General features: G+C 42.5%; 1 long non-coding RNA gene across 2 annotated transcripts in view; it reads left to right on the forward strand.

The window, feature by feature from the left end:
* Window positions 1-72: 72 nt before the first annotated feature.
* The window catches only part of LOC103102619 (uncharacterized), a 24,709-nt gene continuing 5,097 nt past the window's right edge, over window positions 73-19,684 (forward strand). The window contains exons 1-3 of one of the 2 annotated variants that reach the window (XR_008911630.1): window positions 73-143; window positions 4,434-4,577; window positions 19,680-19,684. The exon at window positions 19,680-19,684 is cut by the window's right edge and continues 143 nt beyond it. This is a non-coding gene — a long non-coding RNA (uncharacterized LOC103102619). Of the gene's footprint in view, window positions 144-2,819; window positions 2,996-4,433; window positions 4,578-19,679 lie in introns of those variants that run through there. The other variant, XR_008911629.1, reaches the window with a different exon arrangement.

A 19,684-nucleotide genomic window follows, 5' to 3' on the forward strand; every position in this document is an offset into this window, starting at 1 on the left:
GTCTGTTCTAGGAGATCCCAATAACAGTGTGATAATCAGTAACTGTCAGGACCAGCTGTTGGGGCCATTTTCCTGCTTAGAGCTCTCATCTGGGAGGTGGCAGTTGAAGGGTTTCCAAGGTGATACCGTGAAGCCTTCTTCAGGTATGAGAGGAGATTTCAGGCCTTGTAACCCTGTTCCAGGATCCCAGGACCTGTGAGGACCCCTATTGCTGGTAGCAATGACTTTTGGGAACATAGTTTAGATTCTAGACTTCAGAGGTCTTTGAGTGAACCCCTTCATTTTACAAAGAAGCAACCTGAAGCTAGTAAGGAAGGGCCTGAGGTCAGATTTGAACCCCCATCCTCCTGACTCTAAATCTCATGCTCTTACACCAAGGAGACTTCCCTTGGAGCTCAGTCCTGTTTGAAAGAAGTCTGACCCCAATAGCGACTCTCTTTTCACCATGACTGTTCAGCAGTTGGAGTCTTAAGCACGTATTTAGCTGTGATCAGGAAATGGCCAAAAGAACCACCGGAAGACTAACACAAGGCAAGGGAAACTCCTCCCTCTGATCAAAAAAAAAAAGGAGGAAAAAAATAAACCAACCCAGTCTAGAAGGACCACAGAAATGGAAAGTGGAAAGTGATGTGTATGCACATGGGCTTCAGCCTCAAAGCTCAGAGCTGGCTGTTGTGTGTCAGGAGACAATAGAAGGGGGTCAGGAGTGAGATAAGGCGGATGCTGGGTGTCTTCTGGCCCCTTCAAGGGCCTTATTTGTGTGGTGTTCAGGGGAGGATGGGAAGGCAGAGCCCCTTCCACAAAGGCAAGCCAGGCAGAGAAGGGGCCATTTGTTCCCACACTCAGGTGAGGAAGCAGCGTGAAGGGTGTTACAGAGACTCAGAGGCCACCTCTGGAGATTTCTTCCTAGGTGACTGTCAGGCAAGGCACAAACAACCTCACCAGAGGACAATTTTCTCTTCTGTAGATGATGGAGTTAGTCCATAGGGCCTCTGAGATCTATCCTTAGGTGAACTTGGAGTCAGGAAGACCTAGGTTCAAATCCCTCCTCAGATACTTGAGTAAGTCATTTACCTCTTTAAACTGTTTCCTCCTCTGTAAATAAGACAATAATAGCACCTGCCTTGGAGAGGTGTTCTTTGTGAGGATCAAATGAGATCAAATAAGTAATGCACCGGTAAACCCTGAAGTGCTACATAAATGCTTTTATTATTCTCTGAGGGACCTGGGGGGGGGGTAATATTCTCTCCTGATCTTTTCTAGAATTGATTACATGTTACTCTCAGTTGCAGCTAAATGGGTCTTCTTGCTGTTTCCTGATCTCAATCTGCCACTTCCTTTTGTTTTTCAGTAGTCCAATCATGTCTGAGTCTTTGTGACCCTACACCGGGGATGGGGGGGGGGGGGAGGCTTCTATCATCCGCTATCTCGGAAATCTGTCCAAGCTCACACTCATTACTTTTGTGATACGACCTCGACATCTCATCCTCCAATGTCCCCTTCTCCTTTTGCCTTCAATCTTTCCCAACATCAGGGTCTTTTCCAGTGAATCCTGTCTTCCCATTATGTGGCCAAAGTATTAAAGCTTCAGTTTCAGTATTTGATATGTCTGAAATAATTTCTTTAAGTGTTGACCGATGTGATCTCCTTAATGTCCAAGGGACTCTCGAAAGTCTTCTCTAGTGCCACAGTTGGAAAGTACTGATTCTGTGACTCTCAGCTTTCCTTATAGTCCAACTCTCACAGCCATACATTGCTACTGGAAAGACTGTAGCTTTGACTGTAGGGACCAGTGTTGGCAAGGTGATGTTTCTGCTTTTTAGTATGCTGCTGCCTCGATTTTCCATAGCTGTCCTTCCAAGGAGCAAACGTTTGTCTTCTAATTTCCTGGCTGCAGTAGTTGTCTGCAGAGATCTCTGAGCCCAAGAATATAAAATCTGACACTGCTTCCATTTCTTCACCCTCTGCTAACCAAGAAGCAATGGGATCAGTCGCCAAGATCTTACTTTTTTTAATGCCAAACTTGGAGCCAGCTTTTATGCTCTCCTCTTTCATCTTCATCAGAAGACTTCTTGATTCTTCACTTTCTGCCCTCAGAGTGATATCGTCTTCATAAGTGAGATTGTTGCTGTTTCTCCCAGCATCCTTCATTCCGGCTTTTGATCCATGTAGCCTGGCATTTCGTGTGATGTGCTCTTCATATAAGTTAAATAACTAAGATGACACTCACTATGCACCCTTATCGGTCTCTCTCCTACTCATAAATTGACCACTTGTTCCAGGTTGGGTTCTACCTTTTGCTTCTTGGCCCACTTACGGGCTCCTCAGGAGACACGTAAGATGATCTGGTGCTCCCATCTCTTTGAGGACTTCACATTTTGTTGGGATCTGCAGTCAAAGGCTTTAGCAGAGTCAATGAAGCAGATGTAGATGTTTTCTGGAAATCCCTTCCACCACCTCCTACCTCTGCCTGGCCTAGGTGTCTGGGAAGTGTTCCCTTCTCACTGTATCCTCTTAGAATCTTTAGCTTCCTGTAAGACTCAGTGCAGAGGGGGATTCTTGAAGCCTTCTGTGAGTCCTTTGCTTGTTCGTCCTTTTTCTCCTCCTCACACCTCTGCTTACACCTTGTAGGGAGTTAGAATGGAAGTTCCTGAGGGCAGGTGCCAGTTTTGAGTTTTGCCTTTGTATCCCTGGTGCCTAGCTCAGTTCCTTGCTCAATAAATGTGCATTGAATTGTAACCTCATAGCAAATCACCTGAAGGGCTGGGTTTCAAACAGAGACAGTCTTGACATTCTGCTTATTCCAGGTCCCACCTGAGGAGACAAAATCTGGGCAAGAAGAAGAGACCAGAAGGAACTGGTCAATGGGGAAGGGAGAATCCAACTTTACATTGGATCAGGTTCAGAAGGAACTGAAACTTGGGTGGAAGAACTGAAGGAATGCCCAGGAATCTGTGGTTCTACCAAGTTCTTGATGAGATCCTGGTCCCAATAAGTATGCTTAATGAATCCAGCTGAGTGGCCACAATATTCCTTCTAGATTCCTTGATATTTCTTGGGAGGAAATACAGAGGGGGAAACTGAAGCTATGAGATAAGAAATAACTTGTCCAGAGGCTCACAACTAATTATATAAGTCAGAACACTTCATTTCATGGGATTTTAAAGAGTTCCAAGGAGTGTTAAGAATTCCAACTCCTTTATTTTACAGATGAGGAAACTAAGGCCTAGAGGAGGTAAATGTCTTGCCCCAAATCACAATGGTAGGAAAGAAGAGAGTGTGGATTGGAAACCATTTCTCCTAATTCTTAACCCAATGCTCTAAGTCAATAAGCAATTATTAAGTGCCTACTGTGTGCACAGCAAGTGGGCTAAAAAGACAAAACTGACACAGACCTTGCCCCCAATGGGGTAGGGTCATATGTCTTAAGCCAGAGGGATTCTTCCAATTCATTTCAAGACAGAGGAAGCCAAAGAAGTCAAAGTCCCCGTCACAGAGGTAGTGTGAGTCAGAGGGAGGGTTTGAACCAGATTCTCTGTCTCTAGAGACTATGCACCCAGACAAGTAAAGACAAAGCACATAGAAGGTAATTTCAAAAAAAGGGAGCAGTACTCAGTGCCTGGCACATAGTAGATACTGAATTAATGTTGATTGGTCCATTATTGATGATAGATCTTTGGGAGGAGGTGGCACTTGAGTTGCACTTTGAAAGAAGCTAAAAATTCAAAAAGCTGAGGGGAGAATGCATTCTAGACACAGAGGACTGCCAGTGCAAAGCTGGGGTGGAGGGAGATAGAAGATCAAGTTTGGGGAGCACCCAGTTGTATCCTGCAACCCAATGAGATGCCTTTTGGTACTTACTACACATTTTGTGTTTAATCAGCACAAAGAAAATAAGTTACATGTGTAGTTACTCTACCTCATCAGGGATTAGCACAAGTCTTCAGCCTGGATTGGACACTTCAGAGCTGGAAGGGACCTTTCATCCAACTCCTTTGTTTTACAGGAGCCTCGGAGAGATGAAAGGATTTGCTTAAGGACAGATAGCCAGTGAATGGTAGGCTTAGGATTTGAACCCAGACCTCCAGATCCTAAATTGTGTTCTCACGCTTTCCCAAGGGCCTATTTCTCTGAATAGGAAACAAGCTAGATTATTGCTGAAGCAAGTGTAAACAAACCCTCCTTAATACTACCATGAGAGTGGAAAAAATTTTTTTGTTGTTTTTCATCAGACACGATTTGCAAACAATACTTTCGGATCAGTGTCCTGGGGGAGTCCAGGGCAGTTTCATAACCGGCAAAAACATTTCTTTGACTCCCTCTCGGTCTCTCTGGGGTTTTTTTTTTTTAATGTGGATGTCACTCTATTTGTTCAGGAAATTGTGACGTAGGCTCAGTCTGGGCAGGGGTGGAGAATTCAGAACTTTTCTCAGTTACAGAGAGTTCTCAGCCACATTTCCCAATCGTGAGGCTTGAGTAGAGGCTGGAGCTGGTCACCATGCAGCATCCATGGACATACAGCAGGCGGATACTCCTGGCTCTGGCCCTCTTGTTCTTCATGGAATCCTTCGTCCAAGGTAAGTCACTTGTGCTTCCTTCCATCCAAGCTGAGGGCCAGGGAGCCAGTGCCCAGTTTTTCTTTTAAAAACTTGAACCGGACACCCGTGGGGGAGGCATCTGGGATGGTGGAATACCCTGGGAGACTGGGCTTTTTCTGACACTGACACGACCCTTGATCTGGATTAGGATCGGCTAGTACAGCCTCCTCGCTTTACAAAGAAAGCAATAGAGGCTCAGAGAAAGGTAAAGACTTAGCCAAAGACACACAGTGGGTAGACAGCAAAGTCAAGCCTCAAGCCTGCAACTTCCTGCCAAGTCCAAGGAAAATTCAGTCTCTCCTAGTGGATGTTGTCTCTGTAGCCCTTCTGATGGCGTCGTCAATGGGCTAGTTTGCTTTTCCTTGTGCTCCATCCATACAAATCTGTGCAGATGAGTGGCAAATGTTTGTTCCCTTTATCTAATTGGAAATGGGGACCCTCTGTTAGATCCCTACCTGCTCTGGTGCCTCGTTCTAGTAGAGAGGGGTTCTGTATTCCCTAAGGACATTCAAGCAGAGATCAAGCTCTGGAGGGTCCTTCCAAGCTGGAGAGACTTAAAAAATGGGTTCATGAAGGATTATGTCTGTCATCTTGGGATCAACTAAAGGAAATGAGGAGAAACTGAGGCTGGAAGCAGGGTCATGATTTTTTCAGCCACCGAGACACATGAAGACTGAGATAGGGGGATTGTGACCTGGATGGGTGGAGGGTATGGCCACACCAGAAAAATCACAAGCCACTCCATACTACAGTATAATATGAGAAGCTCTATAGTTTAATAGATAGAGCCTTGGGTTCATGTGCCGAGGGTGGCATTAGCTGGGGAGCCTCTGGATGAATGCCCAAGGCCACTAACTCTAATCAGAGATTCTTAACTTTTTTGGTGTCCTTTTTGGTAGTTTGGGGAAGGCTATTGACCCATTCTTAAAATAATATGTTTAATGTGTAAAATACAGGATTACAAAGGAAACCAAACATATTGAAAGTCATGTTTTTAAAAGTTGCTTTTTTAAGTACATGCACCTCTCAGGTTAAGAACTCTTCCTCTAAGACTATCCAGATGAGAGATGATCTCCATCAATGAAGGGAGTATCTACACTTGGAGGTCTCCACACTGGATTAAATAAACAAATCTGGTCCCCCCATCCCCCCAAAAAAGTAAGAGATAGAATGAATAGATTGAGAACTGAAAGGGACCTTGAAAACCATCTAGCCTAATCCCTTAATTTTACAGATGAGTAAACTGACACCCTAGACCTATAGATATTAAGTGTTTGAGGTGGGATTTGAAACCAGGTCTTTCTAACTTCCAATCTGGCTTTCTTCATGGGATTGGCACTCTGGATTGAAGTTTTAAAATACCGTGGTGGTGTTATCTTCTCATTTGATCAGACCTCAAGCACCGTCTGCTTGTTTCTTTAGAGAGAAGAGATATGGCAAAGCTGAATTTGGGGTTTACTTGATTCTATTTTTAAATCAACCTGTTAGGATCTGGAGGAAGAAACTCTTTTTGTGAAATAGTTAAGAATTCACCTGGATTTTAGCAGGATGATCAGAGAGACCTAGCAATTCTCTGCTCACCTACAGCAGGATAGCTTAAAGAAGGTGGCCTGGTTCTATAGAATGAGTCCAGGATGTTTGGAGCAGGGAACACCTGGGCTCACGTCCCATCCCTGTCAGACACTCACCAATCCGATGTTGATGTTCCATCATTTCAGTCTGTTCAACTCTTTGTAGCCCCATTTGGGGGCTTTATTTTTTTCTATATACATTTTTTATTTAATTAGATGAGATAGAATATTTTTCCATGGTTACAAGACTCATGTTCTTTCCCTTCCCTCCTCCCACTCCCTTCCAGTATCTGACGTGCAATTCCACTGAGTTTAACATTGTCATTGGTCAAGACCCATTTCCATATTATTAATATTGGCACTAGGGTGATCTTTTAGAGTCTACTTTCCCATTTGGGGCTTTCTTAACAAAGATACTAGAATCGTTAGCCATTTTCTTCTCAATTCGTTTTATGTTTGAGGAAACTGAGGCAAGAAAAGGTAAATGACTTGCTCAAAGACACCCAGCTAGTAAGTGTCTAAGGCCAGATTTGAATTGATGGAGATGAGTCTTCTGACACTCCATGCACTGCACTAATTAGCTCTTTGGCTAGAGCACTAGTTTACAGAGTTTTATCTGAAAAAGGAAGGATCTTTGAATAATTAGCTCCTTAGAAAGTTCCCCTTTTCCTTGGGGAAGGAATACATGAGGCAAGAAGATGGTCCAGCTGATGGAGGGACAAATTCATAGGGGTCAGTATCATATAGGAAATGGTGATTCACCATGGCACAGATGTACTAGATTTGTTTTTTAGAAGTGACTTCTCAGGCCGTTAGGTAGCACAATGGCTAGCGCACCAGGCCTGGAGGCAGGACATTCTGGGTTCAAATCTGGCCTCAGATACTTCTTAGCTGGGTGACCCTGGGCAAGTCACTTAACTCCTACGACCTAACTCTTACTATTCTTCTGCCTTGGACCCAATACATAGTATTGATTCTAAGATAGAAGGTAACAGTTTAAAAAAAAGTGACTTCTGGGTGTCATACTCTGGGCTTCCGGTGGAAACACAATGTTATTCTCAGTTGTGGTTGATGATTTGGAACAGACTAATATCTCTTCATCTCATTTGGGAGGTTAAAGGCACAGGAGTCTTGACTATGCTCAGACTGAAGATTTTAAAATTTTGCCATTGTTGGATGCCTTGGTTTAATTAATTATTTAAATTTAAACAGTTAAAAAATGAAGCTCTTTATTCATGGTATGTCATTTGACCTTCACAGCAACCCTGTCAGGTAGATATTACTGCTAGCTTTATCCTCATTTTCCAGATGAAGAAACCAAGGCTCAAAGTTCAGTGACTTGCCCAGAGTCACACAACTTGCAAGTGTCAAAGGCAGGATTTGAACCTGGGTCTTCCTGAGTCTGGGTCTACATTTTCTCTTTTCACTTTGCTATGCTATCTCTAATTAAAAAGAGAAAAAAGACAAGGTTTAAGCTAATAGCTTCTTCCCCCTTTTGGCAGCCCACTGAAGTCTCTGGACCTCTTTTCAGCATTATCTTTTTTAAATAATGGAAGTAAATTTCAGTTAGTTTCAGCTAAATTCCAGTTAGGGTATAGAGAAAGTCAAGACATCATTTTTTCCCACCCAGATTCACAGACCCTCTGCCATCTCTCCATGGAAACCAGGTGAAGAAGAGCCCCTTTATTTAGCTTTAGAGAAGAATAACTCAGATTTTGGGGAGATGCAAGCCCCATAAGGCAATCTGTGCATCACCAGAGTTCAGAGGAATAGCCCACAAGAGAAAGAACTTCTCTTTGAGGTATCTTAGCTACTTTTGAATCTAGCAGGGTGCTTTGTACAAAGCAGGTACTTAATAATTATTAGAAAAAAGGTTTGATCGGGGCGAAGATTTGAGCAAATGAACCTTTCTCTTTGTTACAGGCATGGAGGGACAATGGATATGGAATATTACACATTTACTTTGTTATAACTGATGGTTCTCTGGGTAGGGAGAAAGGAGGGACACGTTGGAAAATCAATATGATGTAAAAATAAACTACAGGAACAAGATAAGGTATTATTAAAATGTTAGCTTTGTGGGACATTGAATGAATGAATAGATATTTATTTCTGATCCACATTTCAGGACCATTTGGGGATGTTTGTGTGTTCAGAATTTCATGAAAGTGTTACATTTCCTCCCAAAAGTCCATGTGATTTTTTTTACTGGCATTCGTATCACTGAATGAGGTGTTTGGGGTGTATGAGAAGCCAGCATAGTTTCAGAAGTCGCCTTGGAATTATTTGGTGGACTTTCCAGAGGAAAAATTCCCTTAGAGACATGACCACATCTGGAGAGAGTATTGTGATCTGGGCTCTCCATTTCAAGGACATTGACAAAAAGGAGAGCAGCCCAAAGAAGAGAACCTGGTTGAAGAAGGGACTCCATGCATGCCGTATGAGCATCAGTCGAAGGTCCTGTAGACAGTTAGCCGCAAGAATAGGAGACTAAGTAGGAGACTTAGGAGCCATCTTCCAGTATTTGAAGGCTTATCAAATGGAAGAGAGGTTGGACTTGTTCTGCTTGGCAGTAGTGGAAGAAGCAAAGGGGGGGGGGGCAAATTTAGATGGGAAAACTTCTGGACAATTAATCCTGTCCCCAAGTGTGAAGGCCTGGGTTTCTTTGAAAGATAGCCAAGCTCTCTAGCACTGGCTGTGTTCAAGCAAAGGTTGGGTGTATGCTGCAGAGGTGATTTTTGTTCAGGTTCAGGCTAGAGAAATAGTCCCTAAGGTCCCTCCTGCCTCCAAGATTCTAGGAAAAAATTTAATTGGCAGATACAAATTGGAATCCGTCCTAAACAGAGAAAGTCCCTAGAAACTGAGACAAGGTCATCCTCTGAAACTGAAGCTAATGGCAATTAGCAAAAGGTCGGTAAGATTAGTCAACTCTAGCAATAAATTACTTGGGAGATATGTCAGTGTATTAATAAAGGGATTATGGTGCTTTCCCCCAAAAATCCCATTAGGGAAATACCCTTGTTGAACATATTATTTGCAAAATCCCTGTCTGATTCTCATGGACTTGGCAAAGATACTAGAGTAGTTTACCATTTCCTTCTCAACTGTATTCTCATTTTACAGATGAGAAACTGGGGCAAATAAGGGTGAAGTGACTTGCCCAGGATCACACAGCTAATTATATTAAAATCTTCTTGCCTCCAGGTTGGTGCTCTATCCACTGTACTACCTAGTTGGCACTGTTAAACATGGAACAGATGTAAAAGAAACTCTGATTTAATGAATTCATAAACTTATCTTTTAAGAAATATTAAAAATCCTTATCTTCTTAGAATCAATGTTAAGTATAACTTCCAAGGCAGAAGGGCAGTAAGGACTAAGCAATTGGGATTAAATGACTTGTTGAAGGTCACACAGCTAGGAAGTATCTGAGACTAGATTTGAACTCAGGACCTCCTGTATCCAGTCCTGACTCTCAATCTACTGAGTCACCTGGCTGCCCCCAGAAGCTTTTCTTAAAATACAACAGAAGGGATCTAGAGATTCTCTAAAAAATAAGAATTTGTTTCAGTGGGTTCAATGATCATTTTGAAGTAGATGATTTACAGATCTATAGATAAAGCCCAAGTCTCTCTCCAGATCCACATCACCACTTGCCTCTTGAACAGGATGCCCAATGGACACCTCAAATTTCACTTGTCCAGAACAGCCCTTGTCATCTTCCTATCCCCCCTTCTTCCTATTATTGTAGAGGGTACTTTTTGTTGTTGTTTAGTCAGGTTTGACCTTTCATGATTCCATTTGGGGTTTTCTTGGCAGAGACACTGGAATGGTTTGACATTTTACTTCTCCAGTTCATTTTACAGATGAGGAAATTGAAGCAGATTTAATTGACTTGCCTAGAGTCACCCAGGTAGTAAAGTGTCTGAGGCCAGATTTGAACTCATGAAGATGAGTCTTCCTGACTCCAGGCCTAGAACTCTATCTACTGCGCCACCTGTCTGCCTGTAGAGGCCACTACCATGCTTTTGAATTTCTAGGCACAAAACCTCAGCTTCATTCTTGATGGCCATCTCACTCACCTCACACAGTCGTTGACTCCCATACTCAATCTATTGCCAAGTTTTGTTGCTTTTGCCTTCACAACAACTTTCCTACACATCCCCATCTTTCTACTCATACTACTCTAATTCAGCCCTTCATCCCCTCTCCCTGGATCACTGCAATAATCCTCTGATCCTTCTCCCTGCCCTCAAGTCTGTCCCTTCTCCAGTCCACCTTGGGGTTAAGACTCACCGATTAGCTTTAAATTTTGTCTTCTCCTTCTCAGAACCCAAAGAGAAATCCTCTGTGGTTCAATGGAAATCCAGTTCTATCACAGCAAATTTACTTTCAAATAAGACATCGTGGGAAAGATGGAGCTGTTATTTTTGCCCCAATAGACGGAAGGATTGCAATAGAGTGGCTCCAGAGGTGTGGTGGTTAGCGGATTGGCTTATTGATTAGCAGTTCCTCCGTGTGTCCTCAGTGAACCTCTCCATGTCCTAGGCAATCCTCTAGGACTACAACTTGTACAGTGGTTGCAAATTTGCCTCAGAGGGCTTGGAACTGAGAGCCACAGAATGACCCTTTCGAATTGTTGTGCTGAAGAAGACTTTTGCGAATCCCTGGGACAGCAGAGATCATATCTGTCCATATTTAAAGAAATTAATTCTGACTTTTTGTTGAAAGGTCAAATACTGAAGCTGAAGCTTAGATACTTTGGTCACATAATGTTGGAACCTGATGTTGGGAAAGATTGAAGGCAAAATGAGAAGGGGACAGCAGAAAATGAGATATATACATGGAATGAATATGGGGGCAGCAAGGTGATTCAGTGGTTTGAGAATCAGACCTAGAGATGGGAGATCCTGAGTTCAAATCTGACCTCAAAACAATTCCTAGCTGGGTGACCTTGGGCAAGGCACTTAATTCTAATTGTCTAGCCCTTACTGCTTTACTAGCTTGAAACTAGTACTTGTACTGAATCCAAGATGGAAAGTTAGAGTTAGAAAAGAAAAGAAAAGAAGAGAAGAGAAGAGAAGAGAAGAGAAGAGAAGAGAAGAGAAGAGAAGAGAAGAGAAGAAAAGAGAAGAGAAAAGAAACAATGAACATGAATTTGGATAGATATTGAGTGATAGTGGAGGAGAGAAGGGCCTGGCATGTCATGGTCTATGGAATCATTACGAGTCAGACATGTTGAACCACTGAACAATCACACAGTGGTGGAAGAGATCCCTCTGCCATTAAATCACAGATCTGAATCAAAAGGCATTTCAAACTGTATTCTGTGCACATTATGATTTAAAGGATCCCTGTGCTTTCGAACAGTCTCTGTAACATAGCTAAGAAGAGAGAAAGAACATAGCAACATAGGAGTTCCTGCCTTCAAGGAGCTATTTTAGTGGGTCATGTCCCCTCCTTATCTATGTAGTCACAGGCTCTAACCACAGAAGGCATTTGGTGTGACCCCGTCATTTTACTGGCAGCTGGGCAGTGGGGACAGTGAACAGAACACTAGACTGGGAATCAGGAAAATTAAGAGTTTGAGTCCTGTCTCAGTTATTTTTTGGCTGTGTGGCCTTGGACAAGTCACTAACTTCTCTCAGCCTCATTTCCTCATGAATGAAGGAAAATACATTTATTAAGGGCTCACTGTGGGTAAAGCCTTATCCTTCACATAGTCAGTCAACAAGTATTTATGAAGCCAAGCAGGGTGGTCTTTGTGCCTAGTGACCTAGCACCTATCCCTAAGAAGCTCATTTCCTCCAAAGAGCAAAGACAACACATGTAGGGGGAGATGGAACGGTCCCATGGTCCTTAGCCTGCATTGAAGGGATGTGGGAAAGCATTTTCCTTAGTGCCATTTCCCTTGACAAACCAATATCAAATGTTGAACCATTTGAGAGGATCAAAGATTATGGGGTGAGAAAAGTAATTTATTACAAACTTCAATTTAGCTCCCACACAAACCAAACAACATAAAAAAATGCATTTCAATGTCTAAAGTTCCCCAAATAGTGAAATGACTCTCCATCCCCATGTCTGTGCCTCTCATTCTTGTGTCTTGTATACATACACACGTGTTTATTTATAGAAGTGAATATGTTTTTATTGTTGCAATTTAGTTTCATTTTAAATCTGTCTGACTCTTAGCAACACCATTTACGTTTTGTTGGCAAAGATACTAGAGTGGTTGGCCACTTCTTTCTCCAGTTCATTTTATAGATGAAGAAACTGAGGCAAATACGAGTTAAGTGACTTGCCCAAGGTCACTCAGCTAGTAAGTATCTGAGGCCAGATTTGAACTCACAAAGATGAGTCTCCCTGACTCCAGGTCTGATGTTCTATCCACTGCACTTAGCTGTCATATGTATGTATCTGTATATACTAACTCCTATGTATGCTATTTTTTGTGTGTGTGAGAACTTTTTCTTCAGTAGCTGTGGTTGTTGAGGAAGAAAGCAGGAGGAGGCAATGGCTAGATCCCTCCTGCACAAAGTTTGCACCCTTAGTTGGTGGAAGATTTCATTAGTAAATGGGGTTGATAATAGCAACAAGTTCCAAGGGATGTTGCCTCCTATGGCCTTGGGCACTCAGCTTTGGACTCTTCTTTGTACCTGACATCTGGTCTGGCAGAGTTGAATAGGGAAGGTAAGACATTCTAGAGCTTCATAATCATCATCTCATCATGTAACCAGGTGGTGACTGGAGTCAGGCAGACTCATCATTGCCAGTTTAAATCTGGCCTCAGACACTTCCTAGTTGGGAGACTCTAGACAAGTCACTTAACCTGGCTGCCTCAGTTTCCTCATCTGTAAGTTGGAGAAGGAAACGGCAAATGACTGCAGTATCTTTGCCAAGAAAACCCCAAATGGGATCACAAAGAGTGGTACATGACTGAAACAATTGAGCAAAACCAATAACCCCACTTTTCCATCAGGCCAGTGTCCCCTAGCAAGTATTTACAGATGGTCTCCACTGTGTCCAGTGCCCTGCAACAGCCACAGTGAAAACTCCTTCCTACAATTGTGAAATCTGAAAAGGAGGGAATCCTGCCTCCAGGGCACTGTGGTGGGGAAATCAAGAACAGGATGGGCATTTTTTAATGCTCACCAAGCTATCCTGGGGGGGGGGGGGGGGAAGGAGAATCATCTCGGTCAAATTGTCAGAGTAAGTCAAGTGACTTCTGGTCTCTAAGACTTCTAAAGCATTGCTAGCCCAGAGTGGGGGAAATGCTGAGAAGCAAATAGGAAAAATTTGCTTGAGCCACATCTGCTTCTTTGTGAATGAATGAGTCAGGATGGCAAATTGGGGGAAAAACAAGATCCTTTTTTGAAAATAAACCCCCTAAATCTTATCATTCAATCTCCTTGGCATGCTTTGAGAATCTCCCCAGACCAACACCTTACTCTAGCCCCTGAAAGATCTATGAACCACTGCAACAAGCCTAATCATAGAACTGACGCCTCCTATGTGGAAGGTGCTTTCTTTTTAGCTCCATTTTTAGAAGTCTCTAGCTCCCTTCAAAGCCCAGGTAATTAGAAAAACTTGAGCAAACTGAACCCAAAGCCTGCCTCCTCTAGAAGTGGTGGGAAAGACAGTCTTTAGATATGGCCCTTTGGTCAGTTGTTTTGCTTAGCTGGGCTTTGTTACAAGGGGATAGAGAAGAATAATTGGGAAGGAACGCTTAGATTTGTTATAAAAGCATCTGGGAGGATCATGGACAAGAGATGTCCCTGATGAATGGAAGAAGCTCCCCGAGTCTCCTCCATCCACCCTCTGGACATATTGAATCAAGCACATTTTTAAAACCTTACCTTCTCTCTTAGAATCTTACTCAGTATCCTTTCCAAGGCAGAAGAACAGTAAGAGCCAGGCAATTGGGGATAAGTGACTTGCTGGGGTCACCATGGAAGCCAGAAAAGGTCTGAAGTCAAATTCGAACCCATCTCCACGCCTGGCTCTTTATCTTCTGTGCCCTCCAGCTACCGCAGAAGACTTTAAAAATAGCATAGCTCAAGTCTCCTGCCGAAGCATTTCCAGTAGGCTCTAGATTGTTGGTGCTCTCTTTCTCTCTGCAGATTACTTTGTGTCCATTTGTATTCGTTTTGTAATCTCATACTTTGTAACGTACATGCATCCTCTCAGTAGAATGGAAACTCCATCAGGGTTCCTTTTTGTCAGTCTTTGTAGCCCCAGCTCAAAGTTCAGGCCCCTGAGCATAGGAAGTGTTTAATTAGTGTTAGTAGAATTTAATGTCTGTCTCTTGCCTTCCACTTTACCTTGGAATAATGTTTATTTTCCCCTTTCTCCTTGCAATTTCAAACCAAACTGGACCCTTGAGACTGCTAAATAAGACTCCTTGGGAAGGTGTAGTGTCCATAGCAACAGTCCGGGACATTTCCCTCAATTTCTTGGATTATCTCCAGAATACGTAGTTTTCCTCTGCCAGGGCAGGATGGAATGAGGCTACTCCCACCCAGAAGGGAAAGCAGCTTTTGTTCCGTTCCTCACCCCCGCCCCCAGCACAGACATCTTGAAAGTTTTAAGCCAGGTCATTTTAGTCGGTTGGAGGGGGTGGGGGGAATTCTTTGGCTTAGTAGCCTTAGGGGAAATAGATTGCTAATTCTAAAACAAAATAGCCGGCTCCAATTAGGTTGCCAGTTTCACCTGAGTAGGTGGTGTCGCCCTTTCTTCTCTTTCAGATTGCTCATAGGCAAGCCATTTGGATTCTGGGTATGTTTATTGCCGCCTCCACAGAGGTGAAAGTGATGAGTTCTTGGAAATAAGCCTTAGCAACTGCACTTAGGGACTTCCTCTTGGTTTATACTAATTAGGGCTAGTACCTTAAGTACCTTAAGACACCATAAGATTTACAAAGCTTTGGCACTGATAAAGAAAGGAGGAAATGCCACTTCCTTCTTTCTTAAGGGGGGGGGGGGGGCTATGGGTATGGAACATGGCACATACTGTCAGACTCATTTGAAAGTTTAGCTTGTTTTTCTTTTTCTCCTTTTTATTCTTCATTACCAGGAAAGGCTCACTAGGGAAGTAAAAGGAAATCTATAAACACACACACACACACACACACACACACACACACACACACACACACACACAACCCCAAAAAGATATCAATAAAATAAAATGTAAATGACCCAAAGCTTTACTTGGATCATCTCATTTGTAAGATGTGGAATCAAATTCTTCCTTCTCAAACTCACTAGCTGTGGGGCTCTGGGCAGTCTACTTAGTCTCTCTGAGCCTCAATGTTTTCATCTGTAGGGTGGGGATAATAATACTTAATACTGTTGGAAGGCTCCAATGAGATGTATATAAAGGACTTTGGAAATTTTTCAGACTCAGTGCAGACTCTTAATTTCAGACTCTTAATTATTCTGTCACTGTGTTATGCCCTGAGAGCCACAGAGGGTTTGTTGATGGTAATATTTAGCCTTAGCTGATGAAAAAAAACCCAGTCAAGTTTATGTCAAGGAAAGGTCGGTATTGGCTTTCCCTTTCCACTTCCTGTTAGAGCTGTTGTAGCTTCTGCTAAGGCTCCTTATAAAAGTGGCGGCACAAACCTGAGGTCAGCGAGATGATGGATGTCTCCCTCTGCTGGAGAATGTGATAGGTGTGAGTGCCAAGAAGATTCCTGATGGGGCTCCATTCCAAAGTAATCCTGGGAGAACAGTCCCGTCCACTCCCCCAGGAGTGGTTAAACATATGGCTAAACAGTCCAACTTTTCATAGGGTTCATGCTAAGAAGCATGCCCGCCTGTGACTCCATCCATCCTGCAGGTTGGAGGCTAAGCAACCGTGAATTTCTTTTTTTTTTAATTATTTATTTCTTTTTTTAAAATTTTATTTAGTCAATTTAGAACATTATTCCTTGGTTACAAGAATCATATTCTTTCCCTCTCTCCCCTCCCCCACCCTTCCTGTAGCAACTGCAATTCCACTGTGTCCTTGATCAGAACCTATTTCCATGTTGTTGATATTTGCACTAGGATGTTCATTTAGTCTACATCCCCATTCATATCCCCCCGACCCATGTGATCAAGCAGTTGTTTTTCTTCTGTGTTTTTACTCCCACAGTGTTTCCTCTGGATGTGGGTAGTGGTTTTTCTCGTAGATCCCTCCAAGTTGTTCAGGATCACTGCATTTCCACTAATGGAGAAGTCCATTACATTTGATTGTACCACAGTGTATCACTCTCTGTACAATGTTTTCCTGGTTCTGCTCCTCTCACTCTGCATCAATTCCTGGAGGTCATTCCAGTCTCCATGGAATTTCTCCAGTTCATTATTCCTTTGAGCACAATAGTATCCCATCACCAACATATATCATAATTTGTTCAGTCATTCCCCAATTGAAGGGCATCCCCTCATTTTCCAATTTTTTGCCACCACAAAGAGCACAGCTATGAATATTCTTGGACACGTCTTTTTCCTTATTATCTCTTTGGCATACAAACCCAGCAGTGCTATGGCTGGATCAAAGGGCAGACAGTCTTTTAGCGCCCTTTGGGCATAGTTCCAAATTGCCCTCCAGAATGGTTGGATCCGTTCACAACTCCACCAGCAATGAATTAATATCCTGACTTTGCCACATCCCCTCCAGCATTCATTACTTTGTGTTGCTGTCATGCAACTGTGAATTTCTATCCCACTTCTGTTGGCTTTCTGTAGGAGCCCAGGATCTTAAGGAATTGTGTTGGAGACCCTAAAAAATGTGAGGGGGCAGAAGGAAGGAGTAAAGCCCAAGAGGAGAAGTGAAGGGGGAAGGGGGGAAAGTGGGAAATGTGCTTCTTCATTCTTAACACTCTGGGATTGTATGATGTTTATGCTCAAATAATGTCTCTGGTCTGTCAACTTACTCTCCAGTCAATCAGCCAACAAGCATTAATTGAGTCTCTTTTGTGCTGGGCAGCGTGCTAGGGGCTAAAAACCTAAATTCCCTGCCCTTAAGGTGCAAAAATTCTGTTGGGGAAGACAACTTGTATGTAGTTAAGAATACACAAAATCCATACAAGATGATTGGGGGCCAAGGGAGAAGGACTAACACTTGAGAGAATCAAGAAAGGCACCATCAAATTTTACTCTGATGCCACATCTTCAAGACCCTGTACTCTTGGGCAGCTAGGTAGCACAGGCCTCAAGTTGGAAGGATCTGGGTTCAAATCTGACCCCAGAGACTTATTAGCTGTGTGACCCTGGGCAAGTCATCTAACCTGGATTGCCTAGCCCTTGCCAGTCTTCTGCCTTAGAATTGATATTATGACTGAAGGCAAGAGTTATTTTAAAAAGTTTTTTTAAAAGGAACAATGAAGTATATTCAGGGCAGATAGGTAGCTTAGTGGGTAGAGCCCCAGGCCTGAAGTTAGAAGGACCTGAGTTCAAATTTGACCTCAGATACTCCTAGGCATGTGACCTTGGGCAAGTCACTGAACCCCTATTGCCTAACCCTTAAAGCTCTTCTCTCTTGGAACCAGTATTTAGTATCCATTCTAAGACAGAAAGTAAGAGTTGGAAAAAAAAAAAGCCTGTTCTCAAAGCCTATGCCAGCAGAAGGCAAGCTCTGGCAGATTGTGTCTTGCTGGAATGCCATCTAATGCCATCTAAGACTGTCAATAGACAGAGCTCACTTGCCAAGAATCAGCCTTGTTGAACAGAGAAAGGCTCATCACCACAATGGACTGGCCCCTTGGTGGTTGAACTCTTTAGCCATGGCAACTCTTGAAGCAGCAACAAAAACACAAAAAAAGGTCTTTTAGTGTCCCGTTGCCTTGCTCCTGATTCTGCTGTGATGGTGGTGGAGTGGTGGAGAAGGGAGGCAGAGAATGCCGAGGATCACCCAGTTTTTAGGGCTTGTGAGCTTGCCCAGCAGCTGAGGAATTCACTTGCATTAACCTCATTATTCTTACTGTCATTAAGCATTTAATAGTTTTTCCATTGCTCACAAAAGACCTTGTTATCTAACGATGCATGTCTGAACATCCAGAAATCTGCACAGTCCACTTTATATGAAGCAGAACAATTTTTATTTTACAATAAGTGAGAGTCAGCTATTTTGGGTAACAGACAATACTTCAAAGTCACATCTCTTAAAGAAAAGTTTTGTTTATAAAAGAAATAAAAGGAAAGAAGAAATTACTGCTTTAAAAAAGCAGCTGCTTTGCTCAAGAGTAGAAGGTTTATACTGTATGGAAAGACAATGTGATCAAGGGCAGTTCAGTGGATAGAGTACCAGCCCTAGAGATAGGAAGTCCTGGGTTCAAATAGGGTCTCAGACACTTCCTAACTGAGTCATCCTGGGAAAGTCACTGAACCCCAATTGCCTATGCTTTATTGCCCTTCTGCCTTGGAACTAATACTTAGAATCCATTCTGAGACAGAAAAAAAAGATAAGATGATCACAAACAATGAAAACAATGATCAAATGAGACACTTTCCCCATAGTGCAGTACATTTTCAAAATGACTTATAAAGGGGCAGCTCTAGATGGCTTAGTGGATTTCTAGAGTCAGGCCAAAGGAGGTCCTGCGTTCAAATCTGACCTCAGACACTTCCCAGCTATGTGACCCTGGGCAAGTCACTTAAGCCCTATTGCCTAGCCCTTCCTGCTCTTCTGCCTTGGAACTCATACAGATTTTCTGAAATGGAAGGTAAAAGGGAAGGGTTTTTTTTTCAAGTGGCATACAAATAGTTTTTAAAAATCACTATGTTGTCAATCTAACTTTTAAATGAGGAATTTCAGAATTAGACTCCAACATGTTTAATTAGTCAATAAGTCTGTCACTGGGCAGTATATTAAACAATATATATGTATACATATACATATACATAAAATTTATTTTAAAAAACAAAGTAATAAGAATCAGCACACTGAAGGCATTTTACCCATCAAAAACTTACACTCTCCAAATTTTAAATGTATTGAAAAGAAGCTGTAACTATGCCACAGTTATGATGTCAAAAACTAAAACAAGATTAGTTGTTGACTGTACAGGGAACTAACTCTGCCACAAAGCCACTGTCTCTCATTTGTCAGTTGTTTAAAAAAAAAATAGCATCTTACAGCATCGCTGATGTTGATGGTCTAGCTTCCCTTCAGGATTCCAAAAATGGTACCCAACCTGTTTTAAAACAGGAAACTGTCCCTTCAGCAAGCATCTATTAAGGGTCTGCTCTATTCCAGGTACAGTACGGGGCTAGGTAATACAAATACAAAGAATGAAACAATCTCTCCTTTCAAGGTGCTTATATTCTAAATATAGCAGGAAGTTATGCCCAGATGTACCTGTCTCAATGTGAGAGCAAGGGATACCTGGTGTCTAGGTCCAGATTATGTGGATGCTCAGATAGATCTAGAGATTGCCTCAAGTTTGTTAAAGCTGAGTATAGTTGAGAAGTTGGAAGATTCATTCAGATATTCCTAGTTACACATGAATCCTTTATTTACTCAGGTTTT

This window comes from Monodelphis domestica, chromosome 1 (genome assembly GCF_027887165.1).
Source record: "Monodelphis domestica isolate mMonDom1 chromosome 1, mMonDom1.pri, whole genome shotgun sequence".
Taxonomy (NCBI): Eukaryota; Metazoa; Chordata; class Mammalia; order Didelphimorphia; family Didelphidae; genus Monodelphis; species Monodelphis domestica.